The sequence below is a fragment of the Lepus europaeus genome, chromosome 5 (genome assembly GCF_033115175.1).
Source record: "Lepus europaeus isolate LE1 chromosome 5, mLepTim1.pri, whole genome shotgun sequence".
Lineage (NCBI taxonomy): Eukaryota > Metazoa > Chordata > Mammalia > Lagomorpha > Leporidae > Lepus > Lepus europaeus.
The window spans coordinates 93,434,314-93,450,007 of NC_084831.1; the positions used below are offsets into that span (position 1 = coordinate 93,434,314).

The window sequence follows — 15,694 nt, forward strand, 5'->3', positions numbered from 1 at the left end:
CACCCTAAGCAATCAGAGTGATCAATTGGCCTTCCCCATAAAAAGCACCTCTTCCTTATTATTGCGTGTATTCTTAAATCTTCTAAAGCAATGAAGGCTAGATTATGGTATGCAGGCAGCATTTCTGACTCTATCTGGAGTACATAATGAGGACTGAGAGAGTAGGAACTGACCCTTGATCTGAGCCTGGACTTTGCCAGGTAGTTAAGAGAGAAAACAGTGTACTCTAGAAAGGAGAAATTCCCCCTTTGAAAGATCCCAAACATGTGAGAAAACATGTAAAGACCAAAGTTTGAAATAAACAAACTATGGAGTATTCTTTGGCAGAGTTGAGAGATGGCATTGGAAATGTACAACAGGACAAAATATGAGCAACTTGATATTTTTTCCAAAGAATGACTGAAGACATTGAGTACCTACTAAGTGGTAGGCCCCATTATACAATTTTGAGAGACATCACTGAGTGTGAGGGTAGGTTTTATAGTGAAGTTAATGGAGACCAAAAATAAATTTAATTGGAGAATATATATGCATACATATAAATATATATGTATACATATATATATATGTGTGTGTGTGTATATATATATATATATGTTTCCTGCAGCTTTTAGAAGGAATGGAAGGAATCCTGAAGTCTTAATACCAGAAAAGTGCAGACTTCAACTCTACAAGTGAAAGAAATGCCTAAGGGATCATCTCCGGTACTGAAGTCTAAAGGAAAATGGCTGGCTGGCACAGTGAAGCACAGCAGAGCAGGGGGAGAAACAATGACACAGCCTGGTGATTTCTGACAAACCATTGCCAAGGGTGATGGACAATTATGTAGGGACCTATAGACAAAAAGCCAGTTTAAATGAAGTGATATATTCTTTACTCATAATGGTCAAATTGAATCCAGATTTAAATATAATGATGCCATTGAAATTTGGATTTTTCCCTCAACATTTTATTTCCTACCAAATGTATGAAAAATACATCTGCCCACAAGTACATCTCAAGCTGTATTTTAGGAGTTGAAGACAGATAAATGGGTGAGGAGAGAAAGAACTTTGAAGAGAATCAACCTAAATAATTTTCTCTTATAGCTTTAAATAAAAAGCTCATTTATTTAGCAGCTGAAATAAAGGTATGAATATATTTTTAAAAATCCAGGTTGTTTCACTTGTAACTAATGGAAAATGAAAACGTTTATTTATAGAAAAATGAGCTGATTTTCTATAACTAAAACCTCTTGAAAACGAGAAAAGCACAGATGTGAATATGCCACAATTCTATGTGTAAACAGATACCACTAAAGAAATGGCAGAAAATTGTTTTTGGCAGGAATGACATCAGTAATCCTAACCATGTTTACTTCTGAGCACGCAGTGGATATAGGGACATCCGTTAGAAGGAAGCTTTGTCCACACGTTATAGGAAGAGGCTTGGCCATTTCCTTCATGTTAGCTTATATGTGTGGCTCAAATTGATTTAAGATAGGGTACATGAAATTTGTGGGTAAAAGATGTATATGTAGTGACAAGACTGAATTGTGGGACAGGAACAGAGCCATATATTTTATTTGTTGGCAAAAAAGAACTTGTACCTTGGGCAATAACCCCCTAATTGTGCAATTATATATCTTGGTAGACAATGGCATCCAGCAATCTTTTTTTTTTAACAGGCAGAGTTGGACAGTGAGAGAGAGAGACAGAGAGAAAGGTCTTCCTTCCGTTGGTTCACCCCCCAAATGGCCGCTACAGCCGGTGCGCTGCGTCGATCTGAAGCTAAGAGCCAGGTGCTTCTCCTGGTCTCCCATGCCGGTGCAGGGCCCAAGCACTTGGGCATCCTCCACTGCCTTCCTGGGCCACAGCAGAGAGCTGGACTGGAAGAGAAGCAACCAGGACAGAATCTGGCACCCCAACCGGGACTAGAATCCGGGGTGCCAGCACTGCAGGAGGAGGATTAGCCAAGTGAGCCAGCCATCCAGCAATCTTATATTGTCTAATGGATACATTCAACTTTGAATAGCAGAAATTATTCCTCACTCTCTCAAAAATGCAAATATGTCTTAGACAAATTTGAGTATGTTTTGCACTTATACAAAGAATTTTTAAGTAGGAAGTCTAAGGCTGATTTGGCAACTGCATAATGCCCGTGGTGAGCCACACTCATTCTAGCTTTCCATTTAACCACCTCATATTTACTTTGGTTTGTGTGGTTACCTCATAACCATAACACAGCTGCTACACAACAGTATTGTGGTCATGTTCTAAGGGAGATAAACCAACTAAGCTACTACCTGCTGCTTCCCAGGAAACACATCACTAGGAATCTGGAATTGGAAGCAGAGTCAGGACTTGAGTCCAGGTACTCTGATGTGGGATGTGGGCATCCCAATGGTATCTTAATCACTAGGTCAAATGCTCATTCAATATATTATTTCATTTTGTCTATTGTGTTTATTATTATATGCCAAAGCACCTATGACAGTGTCTGGCACATGGTAATACACCAATAAATATTTGTGGAATGAGTAAGTTCCCATTTAAGAAAATTGAAATTTGAAGCATAAACTGGATAACATACAAACTTAGTAGATAGCAGCATCATAAAATAAATATTGACTCCAGAATCTATGTTCTTTAATGTCCATGTCATTATTACAGCTGATCTTAAAAACCAAAGAACAATATTCTAATGGCAAGGACCATGATTTATCTGACAACTGAAATTCTCCACTTTTAAAACCAAGTCTGAAACAACTTTTGTGTCAACAAATACTTTTAATGAATGAATAATAGAAGAACAGAAAATGACCAATATACCTGCAAATCCCAACTGAACATCAGCTCCGAGTCCTAATAAAGCCAGATCAATTCTATATCAAACACTTAAGCAACCTAATCTTAGAAATCTCCAGAGAGGGTTCTTTTCCCTGCACCAAAGTAACAAGTAGTAACCAACAAGTCAGGGCAGGAGTCTTATTACAAAACTGAAGATGAAAAATAAGAGAACTCTGAGGCAGGTAGAAGATAGAAAAATCCAGGAAAAGATGTTTGACTTTCTTCGTTGATGCCTCCAGGGCTATGTTTGATTCTCAGGATGAGGGTTAATTAATCTTTTTGATATTAGCATCAGTATATTCAGAGTATGTAAACTGATAAGATCATAGGCAGTGATGGGTCTCTTTTGGCAGTGGTATTCTATGGTTTCAAGAAAACAAACCTGCAGTGAATTTCAAAAATATTTAGGTCTTCTAAGAGTTGGATAATCCAGGTGCTAAATAAATAATGCTAGAGCTTGATGAGCTTAAGGGTACCCAGGGGAAAAACATTTCCAGGACAGAATTGGCCATGGATCTAACTACTCATTAAGCAAAGTGTTGTGGGTCTGTGCCAATCTCTTCATCAATGTCAATGTCCTGCTCAAGAGGATCACTGTTCACCAATAAAGATGATTCCATACAGCAATGACAATGCCAAAGCCAGATTATGCAGGGCCAACACCAGAGATCTTTATAACACAATTATCTACCTTGACTTGATGCACTTGAAGAAATGTGCGGGCTTTGACTTATTCTTGTTCTACAGAGGTATCATCAGCATCACAGAGGGTTAGGAACAAAATATTTAGTTTGAAGAACTGGGCAAACTAGAAGACCTCCTGAGGAAGGTTTGTGCCAAGGAGACCAGGAAGCAAGTAATCTACAGGGATAAACTTAAGGTCCACAAAGATGAAGCACTCACAGTGGGCGTATAGAATATAGTTTAGATGGCTACAAGGTCTCCTCCAGTGGGCCTGTGTCAGGAGCCAGTTGAACCAGTGAAAACTAAGATCCAGACATTTAAGATAAATCCAGAGTTCTCTTCTGCCCAGTGACACCAAGAGGCCTCAGATCTATTGGAGTTCTTGGGCGGCTCAACTCTGCACATTGCTCTGCTCACCAAGTAACTCAAGACAGAGGTCCTAGCATTGTGTAGACATACACCCTGCAATAACCTGATTTTGTTACATTGGTGCCCCAGGAAGAGGAACTAAATAACAAGAAAATTGATGTCACTCATCCAGGCTCCCAGCTTGTTTTCCTACTCTGTGCAGATGATAAATGGAAATTGCCCTATACAGAACCCTGGACAACCCAGAGCACGTAGACAGATGTGTGAAGGCTATTATTCCAAAGCTCTGCTCCAAATACGGAAGTGACATCTTTGAGAACCCAGTGATGCAGCAGTACTTAAGGATCCTAGCAGCCTCAGCTTTGGATTTGATGGGGTCTGAACAAGCAGTAGGCCTAATATTGCCAAAGTCTGAATTAAAAGACAAAGCGCCCTGGTAGATGATTTTAAAGAAGTTGTCTACCTATCAGGTTAGAATCCAGAGGGAAAAATTACTTAGTGAAAACAAGATGATGAAATTCCTGGAAGATCCAAGGTAGAGTCATAGGAAGAAGGGCTGAAGGCCCACTTCAGCAAGGGCATGCTGGGAAAATGCACAGTGCCCATACTGAAGGAGACCTCCAGGTTGTGCAGGCTGCCCAGGGTGCTGAAAGACACAGAAATTGCTGGACACCCACACCAGGCACTTCCAGAAGGGCTGATCAGAGACCCATCTACAATGTAGCCAAGCTGCCAGACTTCATTCTTCTCACCAAGTGGAAAAGTTTTTCTCCTGAGCTACAAATAACTTCCTGAGAAGCTTGAGAAGTTGAGCGACTTGACATTTCTGAGACTTTCTATCGCCACGGAGACTGAGCCACCCTCCCCCTTTGCCATGAGAGCCCTAACTTTGTACTCGGCCAAGAAAAAAAAAAAAAGGAAGGCACCTTCAGTTTCTTTATATAAGGCATTCCTCTGCTACATTTTGAAGTCTTACTTCAAACAATTTGAAACAAATACCCAAGCCAAATGATTGAAAGAATAAGAAATACTACTTGAGCTGACAGTTACAAAACAAGGTTGCTACTATTTCAGGTCTTGACAGTTGCTGTTTCTTCTGAATGGGATTGTCTTTCCACCAGACATCTGTAGGACTTGTTCCCCTACTCAGGTCCTCTTCTCAAATCTCGTATTCTCGGAGCCAATGCCTCTGGTCCCTCTATAAATAGCACCCTCTACTCTTTCTCCAGTTATGTGATTCGGTTTTCTTCATAAAGACATTGTGGTTCTAGAGGGAGTATTTCATGTTCATTCGTGTGTTGTCATTTTTCCAACTCATAGAAAGATGCCCAGGAGCAGTGACTTTTTCTCAATGGGTCACCTCAGAACTTAGAATAGTACATAATGCATTATAGAGTCTTACTAGTTATTAATTCAGAAAACATATGAATCAACGAAGTTAATTCATGAATAGCAGAAAACTAAGCTGGCTGGCAGAAAGCAATGCAAAGTGCTCTGAAGACAGTCATCAAAGCCATGGACAAAGATGAGGAAGACAGATCAGGGAGAGGACCCAGGATAGGTGAATACTGAGGTTCTGGATCCCATCTCTGCCACCGAGAAGAACCAGAACAACAAAGACAGGACTACATGTCCAGGAGATGGACCGAGGGAAAACTGCAGTAAAGAAATGACAGGAGCTCTCCACAGCACAGTCTTGGATACAGCAAAGAGAACAAAGCACACCACAGCTCTTACCGTAGCTCCCAAGCTGGGGAATTCTGAAGTGCCAGAAAAAAAGTAGCCAGACACTCCCATATCTCCCATCATAGCTGCAAACGATCATGACTAACTACAGGATAATTCCTCAGTTCTCACTGTCTTTAAATCCAGTGGAGAAAGCAGACTGGGGGCTGAGCAACTGCTTTACTTCCCCAAAGGATCCCACGTTGCCTCTTACCCAAAGGCCCAACCCAAAGTATTGTTTTACACCTGCTGCTAACCTCCATTCTGTCTTACATGACCTTACATGACAGCAGATATCTCCGGTGACATCAAAATTCCACAGAGCCAGAGCCACAGTGCTTCACAGGGCAGAGACTGGATAGGCCCCTCTGCAGCCAGCAGCTGTTCAAATGCTGGGCACAAGCCCTGGATCATCCTCCAAGATTTAGGGAAGTTTCCCTCTGCTTCTTGGGGCTCAGCACCACACTGGACAAAACACAAGCCCAGAGGACCAGACCTGAGGAATTCCACTTGTATCTAGCCACACCTCATGCCAGGTAGCCAAGGCAAAATCCCCAGCATCACTCTTGTATGCTATGTGGAGAACTGGAAGCAGTCCCTTCTGTAGCATGCAGCTCTGGCACTGTGGCTGTTGGTGTGATAGTTCCTGGAGTAACTCACAGTTGCTGGCAGAACCTGCAGGACCCTACCTGCATTCCTCTGCTTCTGGTTGGCTGCTACCAGTCCACTTTCCCCAGCATAGACTGCAATCTCCCTGTGAGACTGTGGAAGATCCCCATTGCATCCTGGAGACCCAGGACTGTGGCTATTAGTACTATATTCCTCAGTCACTGAAATCTACCTTGTGGGACCTAGGAAAGAACCTACCTGTATCCCGCCTGTCAAGATCCACTCTTTTCAGGGCACAATCCCCAGCATAATGTGTACTCACCTCGTAGGACTGGGGAAAGATCCCCTTCACATCCCCCAGTGCTGAGATGGGGCATTGGAGCCCTCTGAGAACATCACTCATGCCCACTGAGAAGCAGCAAGGGAAGGTCTCACTCACATAACAGAGTCTCAGAGCCACATATTTGGTGTTACATTTTCCAACACAGGCTTGCTGAGTGGGACAAGAAGACCAGGCCCCTGTGTGTCCCACAGCACTATGAACGTAGCTACAGCCATGACAAGCCCTAGTGTGACTGACAGCCAACTCTAGGGAATGAAAATGCACACCTTAAGAAGCCCACGTCCACTTCAAAGTTCATAGTAGTATCTCCACAAACTGCTGTAGACTAGACCACTGTGGCATTCATAGACAAAACTGACATTGATTACAACTGAAGAAATCACTCAGAGGTTAGATTTCTGAGCTCAGCTAGAACCAAAGCCAAAGAAACAACCCAACTGACATGCAAAAAACAGTAGCATATTTGTATACCAATTGTGATCTTGCTGAAATGGAAGTCAAAAACAACAACAACAAAATCCCAATTCACAATAACTAAAAAAAAGTAAGTATTTATAAATAAATGTAAACAAGAAGTGATATATCTCTGCAATGAACACTCATATTGTGGAATCATTTTCTGGCCAAATACCTTTATTAAACAAAATTATTTGCCTCATAGGACCTGAAATGAGTCAGCTTCTTGGTGAACTTAAGAGTATTTTGGTGAACTGTGAATTTCTTGTTAGAGATGCCCCCTGCCTTTACCTGGCCAGCTCTCCTCCCAGGCCAGCCAAGTAATGAAAGTCAACAGAGTGCCTTCCCCTAGGAGGTTCACACCTCCCTTAGGATATACCCCATGTGAAGAGATAGATAGGTCTGGGCCTCTTAACTTACAAGGCCTAAAGCCCAACAGATTATAATCAAGCCCCTTCTATCAGGTTCTATTTGCCTCTCAATCAGAAAAATTACTTGTAGCTTAGACAGCACCTTTCTTAGCTCCTCTAATAATGACTCTGTCCTTTGTTCTAGACCCTGTCTAGTCCACTTGGGCCTCATTCCTTTGTAATCATAACCTCTACTCTACCACCAATGGCTCTACTCCCAACCTGTGTGTACTGATGGTCCTCTTCCCCACTTAATGCTGTATAATTGTTCAGACCTGGTTAAGGCCACTCTTAGGATCATTGGTTACTATCCTCACTCTGTCTTTTATGACCTTGTCTAAATATGATCAGAGTCGGCAAACTTGGAAGGCTTCCATAGCCTTGGCAACTCATGACGACAGCCTAGGGTGGTTACTGGCGCCATAAACTAGAGTGTCAATTTGTTGGGTCAACAACAGGAGCCACTGTGCGCTTGCTCCTGATGTGGGATCTCTGTCCTTAATGTACTGTACATTTTGATTTAATGCTATAACTAGTACTCAAACAGTATGTTTCACTTTGTGTTTCTATGTGGGTGCAAACTGTTGAAGTATTTATACTAAATTGATCTTCTGTATATAAATAGAATTGAAAATGAATCTTGATGTGAATGGAAAGGGAGAGGGAGCGGGAGAGGGGAGGGTTGCGGGTGGGAGGGAAATTATGGGAAGGGGAAGCCATTGTAATCCATAAGCTGTATACTGGAAATTTATATTCATTAAATAAAAGTTAAAAAAAAATAAAACAAAAAAAAATTAAATGCAATACAATATTATTTATCCATAAAAATAATAAAATCCTCTAATTTGCCACAAAATGGATAGAACTGGAGGGCACTGTATTAAATGAAATAAACCAGATATAGAAAACAAATACTACCCATTTCCAACATAATCAGAAGCTAAAATAAACAAATAACCTTAATGTGAGCACAAAATGGTGATTATTAGAGGTTAGAAGGGGTAGGAGGTGTAGAGAGAGTTTGGCTACTAGATAGCAAAGCAGAATTATATTGAAAGAAAAAGTTTCTAGTGCTATACAGCATAATGGGAAAACCATAGTTCACAATAAGCTGGACCACATTGCATGAAACAAACAGAATACAAAAGCTGCAAACCTCCTATCATAAAATAATGTTGAAGAAGAGTAAATGTTGATTTCCCTGTTTTATCAGTACACATTGTGTATATGTATTGAAAAGTCACACTGTGACCCATGAATACATATAATTATTGTTTATAAAAGTTAGAAATTAAATATGATATATCAATATCTGTACTAAAATAAACATTAGTTATACCAACTAAGAACACATATTTCTTATTATCCTCAAAGAAATTCCTTGAATGTGCATTTTCCTCCAGTGGAGGTAGATGCTTATGTAGCTCTGAATATTATCTTATGGGAGACATGGGAACACCATGCTTTATATAATCAGTTATTCAATTTAAGAAACTTTCAAATGTTGTCTAGAAGAAACAATCTCCAGAGATCCTAATTTGTACTACTCGTGGTTGTAGATATAGTCCTGAAAATCATAAAGTTGAAAGTCAATAAAGATAATGAGGGGAGGAAATACTGCTATGACCATCTGCCTTCAAGCAATGAAACTTTGATAACATACTGATCATTCATTCCCTAGCAGTGCAGAAGAAAGTACAAGTGTGTTGCTGTCGATTCATTCTGAGATGATTCATTCTGAGAGGAGGAGCATGGTAGGGGCAAGAGGCACAGAGTTACCACAGACCCCGGGAGTCAGGTGAAAGCGGGCCAGAGGTAAGCAGCCCACAGACTCATTTATTTCAGTTGCTACAGCTGCTTATATAGCCAAGGCAACCAATCTGGTCAAGGGGCGGTCTATGCCCTAACCAATCACAACCTGTTGCCAGGCAGTTTCCAAAGCCATCCAATCACAGCCTGTTGCCAGTCAGGCTCTGTTGCCAGGCAGTTTCTGAAACCATCCAATCACAGCCTGTTGTCAGTCAGGCTCTGTTGTCATGTGGTTTCCAAAGCCATCCAATCACGGCCTGTTGCCAGGCAGTTTCTGATGTCAGCGGCCATCTTGGCATGACCTTCTCACCTCAGTGGCCATCTTGGCATGAACTTTTCACGTCAGCGGCCATTTTGATGACCTTTTCACCTTCTCATTCCACCACACAAGTGCTGAAAGGAGTTGAAAATGTCCAATTTCAAAAAATTGAAGTTTATAAGTAGAAAAAATGAGAACATACTGACTCTAAAAGCAGTGAATTATTACCAGAATGGTTTTTGAACTTTTAGTACCAAGAATATTTTAAATAAGGTTTTTGATCCCCTTTGATATAAAAATATATACATAACTAATCACACTCAGAGGTCAAACCATATGATCTCTTGGACTAAATTATATTCCCAAAATTTCATATGTTGAAACCTTAATTTCCAATTGAATCTGGGGTCAGAAAATAATTACAGTTAACACAGTCATGAGTGTGGAACCCTGATCCAGTAAAATTAAGTCCTTATAAAAAACATCAAAGCTTGAGTTCTCTCTCTCTCTCTCTCTCTCTCTGTCTCTCTCTTCCTCCCTCCCTCCCTCCCTCCCTCCCTCCCTCTCTCTCTCCCATAAGGACACAACAAGAAGGCAAACCAGAAATGGACTGCTTATCAGGAACCAAAGTGACTCACACCTTGATCTTTGACTCCTCAAACTCCAAAACTCTGAGAAACAACTTTCTATCATGTAACTCACCTAGCCTGTGGTATTTCATTATGGCAGGCCAAGCCAATTAACACAGATCATGTAAGTGAATACTAACACAGATCATGTAAATGAATACTAAACAGAATTTAGCCTGATACCCAATTCACATTTAAAATTTCAATGCAATACAGTAAAACATTACATGAATTATAAATCTGTGTCTGAATATCCAAGGGCCTTTAAGATATTTTAGAGCCAAATAAATTGTTTGAAGAGAAAGCTAATTATTAAATATATCAGTTAGCACTGCTACATAGAACCCCCCATTTTAGGGCCTTGAAACAAACACTTATTACAAGTCAGCTTGGTGCTCCTGCATTCTTGCTAGACTCTCTCATGGCATCTGAGTCAGCTGTGGATTCAGTTGACAGCTCCACTGGTCATGGCTTGACTGTATCACTATAAGAGGTTATCTGGCTGTAGACTCATGCCATGATTTCATTAGAAAAGCAAAAGTATGCACACCTTCCTGAAGCATACACTATCACTTCTAACACATTCTATGGCCAGAGCAAGTCACAGAGGAGCCTAGAATCAAACAGTCAGGTAATAGACTACCTCTCCATGGCCATTAATTTTCCTTTAATGAAACTGACTTACATTAGAGAATCTGAAGCAATTTACAAAGTAAATGTGTGAGTGGAAATGGAGGTGGGAGTGAGACACCATGTGCCGATAAATCAGGGCTGACATTTCTTAGCACAATTATCATAATGTAATAGTTATAAAATTCAGAGTGGGAGTGGAGAGATCATTCTAATTTTCTTAATGAAAGAATATTCACATCTTTAAATAAAATATGAAAGAATTTAAATAAGAAGGGTCTTAATTATATAACCTTAATATGAAGCTACATACTGTCTGGAGTAAATTAAATGATGTGCCGAAATCTGGGGTTTGCGTTTTCCCCTTTTCTGTTGTATGAATATTTTCTTGTGATAGTTCCCTGTGTAGAACTGTGTAGCAGTGTAGAACTATGTAGAACTGTGTAGCAACCTGGCAAGTTGCTATCTTGCCAATCTGCCAGTTCTCTCTGAGGAGGAGGCTGTCACCTGGCACCTGAGGTTCAGGGACAAAGCAAGCTTCATGACACAATCCAGAATCAGCTCGAGAGCATCTCACCATACTGAGTTCAGGCTAAGGGTAAAGAAACAGAAATGTTATGAATACAGCGTGTTCAAACATAAAGAAGGCAAAAATCAAAGAAAAGAAATCAGACTTTGGCTTCTTTGAAATCTGTAACATGATTGGGTTTTTTCTGGGGTGACAAATGTTTAAATAAAATGAAAGGTTATATTAATGTTCTCTGTATGAAGCTTATGCTTTTCTAATCTAGAAGAAATAATTGTGTCATTTAACAAAGTACAATATCTATTAAAAATAGTTAAGATTAGGTTAATTTCCTGCCTGCAGTGCCAGCATCCCATATGGGTGCCGGGTTCTAGTCCTGGCTGCTCCTCTTCCAGTCCAGCTCTCTGCTGTGGCCCAGGAAGTGCTTGGGCACTGCACCGGCATGGGAAACCAGGAGGAAACACCTGGTTCCTGGCTTCAGATCGGTGCAGCGTGCCGGCCATAGCAGACATTTGGGGGTGAGCCAACGGAAGGAAACCTTTGTCTCTCTTACTGTCTAAATCTATCTGTCAAATAAATTAAAAAAAAAAAACTTTAAAAAAATAGTTAAGATTATTGTGTACCTCATATATTCATGTACATTCAAGCAAATACAATTTTTCCATCTTTGTTAATAATTAAATGTAAATTCTACTTTGTGTCCTGTCTTTTCAAGGGAGATGAAAGCTCCATCTCACACAATACTGTGGTCTCTCCATTTCCCTCTGAACTGCATGGCAGTTCCAGCAAGCTTACTTATTGCCAAAGTGTTGAAGGAAAGAAGAATTCATCTGGTCTTGTTACCAACTATGGAGCCTGGAATCCACGGAACATACAATATCCCCACTGGGTCTCAGTCACTGGTCCCTGTATATCACACCAGCTTTGCCTGGTTCTTGTGAACAAGAGCCTGTCATATCTAACAACTATTATTTCTGTTTTCTTACTAGGTCCAAAGGAGTTGTTAAGTTTTCTGGCCATGTAGTATGGAAATCCTAAGCAGTCTGCTTGAAGGCCTATGCACTGGAGTTGGTGTTGTGGTATAGTGGTTAAGCTGCCGTTTGCAGTGCCAGCATCCCATGTGGGTGCCAGTTAGAAACCCAGCAGCTCTACTTCTGATCCATCTCTCTGTTGATGTGCCTAGTAAAGTAGCAGAAGATAAACCAAGTGCTTGGGTCTCTGCCATGCTCGTGGGAAATCTAGATGGAATTCCAGGTTCCAAGCTCCCAGCTCCCACTTGGCCCAGTCCCATCCATTGTAGCCATCTGGGGAGTGAACCAGCAAATGAAACCGCTCGCTCGCTCGCTCTCTCTCTCTCTTTCTGATTCCCCCTTTCTTTCTGTAGCACTGCCTTTCAAATAAATAATAAAAGCCGGGGCTGGCGCTCTGGCACAGTGGGTTAACACCCTGGCCTGAAGCACCAGCATCCCCTATGGGTGCCGCTTCGAGACCCAGCTGCTCCACTTCCAATCCAGCTCTCTGCTGTGGCCTAGGTTAGCAGTAGGAGATGGCGCAAGTCCTTGGGCCCCTGCACCCGCGTGGGAGACCTTGAAGAAGCTCCTGGCTCCTGGCTTTGGATCGGCACATCTCCGGCCATCACAGCCAATTGGGGAATGAACCAATTGATGAAGACCTCTCTCTCTCTCTCTCTCTGCCTCTTCTCTCTCTGTGTAGTTCTGACTTTTAAATAAATAAATAAATCTTTAAAAAATATTAAAAGCCATAATAACAGGATATTATGAACAAATTTTTACCCACAAATACAATGTTTTTTTTTTTTTAAATAGACAAAATTTTTTGAACACACAATCTATCGTGATCAAGGTAGTTTATTCCAAGGGTTCAAGACTGGAATTATATTTGAAAAGCAAGTAATTTATCTTTAATTTTCATATTAACATTCATATCAACAGACTAAATGAAAAAAGCATATGATAAACTTTAATGCAGAATATATATATATATATTTGATAACTCAACCTCATGATAAATTCTTTCATCCAACTAGGAGTAAACAAAACTTCCTAAATTTGAAAAAATATGTACAATATACAATCTACTATATATGTATAATACATACACTCATAAAATGTATGTATCTGTTAAATATATTTCAAGATCATATAATAGTGAAATAGAAATGCTTTCCAACTGAGAGAACAAAATAAGGCTGACGTTTTCACCATTACCATTTAAGATTGTAGTGGAGGTCCCAGGCAGAACACCAAAGTAGCAAAAAGATATTTTTAAAAAATGAGAAGAAAATTTCTCATAATTCACACTTTATACATTATACATTGAAAATTAAAAAAAAAAATCTCCCTCAAACTATTATAAAACTAGTAAACAAAGCCAGCGCCACAGTTCAATAGGCTAATCCTCCGCCTGCAGCGCCAGCACCCCAGGTTCTAGTCCCGGTCGGGGTGCCGGATTCTGTCCTGGTTGCCCCTCTTCCAGTCCAGTCCTGCTGTGGCCCGGGAAGGCAGTGGAGGATGGCCCAAAGTCCTTGGGCCCTGCACCCGCATGGGGGACCAGGAGAGGCACCTGGCTCCTGGCTTCGGATCAGTGCGGTGCACCGGCCTCAGTGCACCAGCAGCAGTCGCCATTGGGGGGTGAACCAATGGAAAAGGAAGACCTTTCTCTCTGTCTCTCTCTCTCACTGTCCACTCTGCCTGTCAAAAAAAAAAAAAAAGACTAGTAAACAAATTTCACAAAATCACAAAGCACTAAACCAATAAGTAAAAATCCATGTTATTTCAATATATTATTAATGAGCAACTGGAAACAAATTCATGTGCAATAGCATCAAAGACATGAAATACTTAGAAATACATTTAGCAAAATATGTGCGATGACTCTGTGCTATAAAATATTGCTTGGAGCCGGCACCGCAGCTCAATAGGCTAATCCTCCGCCTAGCAGCGCCGGCACACCAGGTTCTAGTCCCGGTCGGGGCACCGGATTCTGTCCCGGTTGCGGCACCGGATTCTGTCCCGGTTGCCCCGCTTCCAGGCCAGCTCTCTGCTGTGGCCAGGGAGTGCAGTGGAGGATGGCCCAAGTCCTTGGGCCCTGCACCCCATGGGAGACCAGGAGAAGCACCTGGCTCCTGCCATCGGATCAGCGCGCTGCGCCGGCCGCAGCGCACCGGCCACGGCGGCCATTGGAGGGTGAACCAATGGCAAAAGGAAGACCTTTCTCTCTGTCTCTCTCTCACTGTCCACTCTGCCTGTCAAAAAAAAATATATATATATATATTGCTTGGAAAAGTTGAAGAATGTGTGTGTGCTTCCTCTAAAATAAAGTTTTAAAAATTTACAATAAAAAGAAATATACATGGGAAAGGAAAGTAAAAGGGAGTCATCAGTGCAAAGCAACTTTACAAACCTGCAGGGCCTGAACCACCAGCATCTAGGGCTAGGAACAATCGTCCATGGCTCTTGGTCTGCCCCGTGGCCCTCAGCGCACACTCTCAGCTCTCAACTGCACCCCCTGGGCTCTATGTTCTGCTTTCTGAGTATTTCATTCATCCTTCCTTTATGCCTGACTGTGTTTGCAGATGAGTAGCTGTAGAGAGTTGATAGCCTCCAATCTGTCCCATTGAATTCAAGCTGGTAGGTTTCTGCCAATGTAAATTTTTTCTAGAACCTTGTGGGTTTTCCATGGGTGTCACTGGGTTCACACCATTGGACAAAAGGCTCATCTATAGGACTTTCTGATATATTCCCTTTTCTATTTTTGTCTTCTGCTGATATTGCCAAATGACAACACCATTCATCACCCTTAACTTGGGATATGTGAAACACTCTTAATCTCTTGTAACTGAGTGCTTTGATCTCTTGATCATTCAAGGGTTTCAGAAAAAAACGTTGCACAGCCTAAGTTTTACTTACCAGAAATACCTAAAAATAGACTTACAATGTATTCTGTTTTCTTCTGTTTCTAAAAAGATTCTGCCCTGACCCACATTCAATACTCCATAGTTAGCAGTTTCCAGTAATTGAACATTATTATTATTATTAATTATTGTTATAAGTCAGAACATCGCAACTAAGCAAACTCTATGTCTTCTGCATGACAAATTCCTGAAATCAATAAAAGAAAAAAAGTGTCAGATTTGATGGAAATAATTAAGCTAAATTAAATACTTTTAGGGTGCTTATTGAATGAAATCTCATAGAGTTGTACAAAATGGTCCCTGAAATACCCTCAGATTTTCTTAGTTACTCTTTCTTTCAAAGAGTTAGACTTCAGATTTCCAATATTTCACAAAAGCATCATTGCAAATTTCCCTATTAAACACAGGCACGTGCTTCCCTTGTGCCCTGAAATGAGAAAACTCCTCTCCGAGGTAATTGTTCCAACGAAAACACCACATACT

General features: G+C 41.0%; 1 pseudogene; it reads left to right on the forward strand.

Annotated features, from left to right (window-relative positions):
• Window positions 1-395: 395 nt before the first annotated feature.
• LOC133759148 (X-ray repair cross-complementing protein 6-like) lies at window positions 396-4,605 on the forward strand (annotated as a pseudogene).
• The last annotated feature ends 11,089 nt before the right edge of the window (window positions 4,606-15,694 follow it).